Raw genomic sequence first — 4036 nt, forward strand, 5'->3', positions numbered from 1 at the left:
GCCACCCGCAGTGCATAATGTTTAGTCCCACCTCGCTAGTTGAGAGGAGCTCGTAGCAGTTTATAAGCCCTGCCGCGGCTACCATGTCGAGCTCCTCTCTAAGTAGGCCTTTGTCGGCCTATTGCAAGTCTTCTGCCCTGTGGGGCCTACTGGGCCGTACGGGACTGCATCCTGGCCCAACTAGAGATTGGATTTCTAGTCGTATGCAGGCCGTGCCGGCCCAGTAGGCGGGCTGTTTTTGCTTTATTTCAAAACTAAAAATAAAAAATCCTTACCAACCAGGACTAAAGGTCCCCCAGACCATGGCGCGCCTCGTGCCACGTAGTTTCCCTTTAGCACCGGTTCATGCTGAACCGGTACTAAGGGGGGGGGGGCTTTAGTGTCCACACTTTAGTGTCGGTTACCGAACCGGCACTAAAGGGCCTTACGAACCGGTGCTATTGCCCGGTTCTGCACTAATGAAGTTCTGAATTCGTAAACATGTTGTCTACCAATATAATAATAACAATCAATTATAATATTTTTATATTATTATCCAACATTTGTAATAGGTACCCACTTTGTTGCATTTAATATAAGAAGTGCTAGCCCGTGCAGATGCACGGGTTGATGACTAGTGATGTATAGCCGATATGATTGGGTTTGTTGATCGAGAGCCAACTATCACAACACTTGTTGAAAATTAACAGCTGATCCTCTACTTTTGCCACACGACGCGGAGATGTACGCGGACTGTTTTTAATGATGACAAAAAGTGATGATTCTCTTCATATGCTTATTTGCATTTCTCTTGTGGCCCTACTGGTCTCGTCGAGGACTTGTGGGTCCGTCTCCGTCTGTAATACTTGCAGTACAATTTAGGTGACTGTTTTACTAGATCGTGGTTGATTTTGTGAGTTGTGTGACCTTGATTGATCCGTGTGACTTTTATTCCCCACAAGACAACCGGGACGTTGACGCCAAAACACTCATTGATCCATGGTGTTCCTCCTCAGTGCCGACACTGCCGAGGAGAACCGAGGAAACAGTAAATCTTCTTTCTCATGTGCGCAAAGAAAAAACAATGTGCTTGCAGTTGGATTGGCATGTCTACATAGATGTAGAGTGGGATGACGTGCATACATACGGGAGCAACATGGAAATGTTTAACTTTTCCCAAATAATAAGTGTCACACGTGTGGCATGAAGCACTTCGGACCTAATGTTTTTTACAACTAAAGTTGTCACCCGAAAATAAAACTGAAACTTGCCATTTGAAAAGAAAGTTGTCATGCCTGACAACTAAAGTTCCCTCACGTCACTAAATTTACCATAAAAAACGTCCAGAGTTGTCATGCGCTCGTGCCATACGTGTGACACTTACCAGGGTTCTAACTTTTTGGCACAGGTGGCAGGCTAGCTAACGTTTGGGATAATATCATATAGGAAGAAGATATTATGTAAACTCTGCATCTTGATCTAAATATCTGTGCACTTCCGCCGGCTTTCATGATGGGTGGATGCCCTTTATGTGTACCGTCTAGTCTCAAAGATTCACCTTTTCTGTGGCCAAAGGTTCATCAGCTACCTGGTGATTGAAACGTTCATGGTTTTGAGTTTGGGGACCAGAGCATATACGCATGTTAATTGGTGTGGTGCAAGTGCAGTGGGTTATGGTCAAATTAAAAATCTTGTGATCATTGGGATTTTTGACACCAAATTGCTTCCGTGGATTATTAGGTGTCTGCAGTCTTGTTCGAACCAAAATAATCCCATGTGAGGTACATCCGTACATGCATGTCTGATAGCATGCAGCCGCACTAGTGAAAGTTGGTGCATGAGAGATACACATAGTGAGAGTAGCATGCAGGCCGGCCGGCTAGAGCAGTGGAAATGGACTCAGTTTGTTGACTAACAAATCAAGCACATGGAGAGACGACCTAACCGATAATAGGGGATCAATCATATATAACATGACGAGATGCCGCACCATAGATAGATAGAGAGATAGAAGCTTTCTTTAAACTGCACTATATATACATCGTCAAGTTGATCGACTGATTAATTAAGACAAGTTACTAGTATCATCATTGGCCATTTGAGTCAAAAAGGTCTTTATTGCAACTTGCATATGTTCCTCTCCCTCCATCTTCTTCTCTTTGTCATCTAACGCCGAAAATGGTGACCAGCCGAAAAAAGTTAATAATGAGGATTAAACAATGCTCTAGATAGGTAGATAGGTAATCCTTGATAGTAAGTCAGTCGCACTAACTCTGGATAGATCATGTATATAGTATTAGTTAAATATTTAGTTTACCTCACCACACATAATAGGATCTCCGGTAGGCTATACGTAGGTGGGTACATGCACTTTGTATCGTTTTGCTCTTGGAGGTGAAACGAGCTCGATAGCTGCGAGTGCGCTGAACCGGTGTGTGACCCAGTCCCTGTATGTGGCTAGGCTGGGGTATCCGGCGTTAGATGTTAGGCTTTGGTGCAAAGTCTGTTTGGTATTTGGCTCGGACATTCGGCACCACTTCATCAAAGGGGATATGAATAGCAATAAGTGTTGTCTGGATGGTGGCTTTAGGCGTAGTAATGTATTACTTTGTAAGATTTCTGTGAATAATTACTAAAATAATTGCATGCATTGTCCAGATGTAGGAGCCGGGGATACATCCTCTTTCTAAAAAAATATGCTTATTTGCATTTCTCTTGTGGCCCTACTGGTTTCGTCGAGTACTTGTGGGTTCGTCTCTGTCTGTAATACTTGCAGTACAATTTAGGTGTGTTTTACTAGATCGTGGTTGATTTTGTGAGCTGTGTGGCCTTCATTGATTCGTGTGACTTTTATTCCCCACAAGACCACCTGGATGTTGACGCCAAAACACTCATTGATCCATGGTGTTCCGCAAGGATAACCGACGAAACAGTAAATCTTCTTTCTCATGTGTGCGGACAAAAAAGAATGTGCTTGCAGTAGGATTGGCATATCTACATAGATATAGAGTAGGATCATGTACATATATGCGGGAGCAACATGGAAACATTTAACTTTTCCTAAATGATAAGTGTCACATGATGTGATACGAAACACTTTGGACCTAACGTTTTTTAAACTAAAATTGCCACCCGAAAAGAAAAACTGAAACTTGCCATCTAAAAAAAAAGTTGTCATGCTTGACAAATAAAGTTGCCATCCTCGCGTCACTATTCTTAGCATCACAAACGTTTGGAGTTGCCATGCACTCGTGTCACACGTGTGACACTTATCATGGTTCTAACTTTTTGGCAATGGTGGCAGGCTAGCTAACCTTTGGGATAATATCATATAGGAAGAAGATATTATGTACAATCTGCATCTCGATCTAAATATCTCTGCACTTCCGCCGGCTTTCATGATGGGTGGATGCCCTTTATGTAGTCTCAAAGATTCACCTTTTCTGTAGCCAAAGGTTCGTCAGCTACCGGTTGATTGAAATGCCCATGGTTTTGAGATTGGGGACCAGAGCATGTACGCATGTTAGTGTGGTGCAGGTGCAGCGGGTCATGGTCAAATTAACAATCTTGTGATCATTGGTATATTTGACACGAAATTGTGTCCATGGATTAGGTGTCTGCAGTCTTATTCGAACCAAAATTATCCCATGTGAGGTACCTGCATATCTGACAACATGCATCCGCACTAGTCAAAGTTGGTGCATGAGAGGTACTCATAGTGAGAGTAGCATGCAGGCCGGCCGGCTAGAGCAGCGGAATGGACTCAATTAGTTGACTAACTAATCAAGCACGCATGGAGAGACAACCTAACTGATAACAGGGGATCAATCATATATAAAACTAGATGATTCCCCGCGCGTTGCTGCGGGACATATTGCCTAAATTTAGTGTTTTACTTGGTAAATTAATTCTCATAAAAGAATTAGGAAAACAATGAACAAATGTCTTTTATTTGACAAAAATAATATGTAGGCTACCAGCTCCGCTTCTTTTGCAAGGGAAGAAAACTTCGAAGTTACAGCTAAAAGATCACCACAAAGCTATAGCCCACCGGCCT

Source organism: Triticum aestivum, chromosome 7A (assembly GCF_018294505.1).
Source record: "Triticum aestivum cultivar Chinese Spring chromosome 7A, IWGSC CS RefSeq v2.1, whole genome shotgun sequence".
Lineage (NCBI taxonomy): Eukaryota > Viridiplantae > Streptophyta > Magnoliopsida > Poales > Poaceae > Triticum > Triticum aestivum.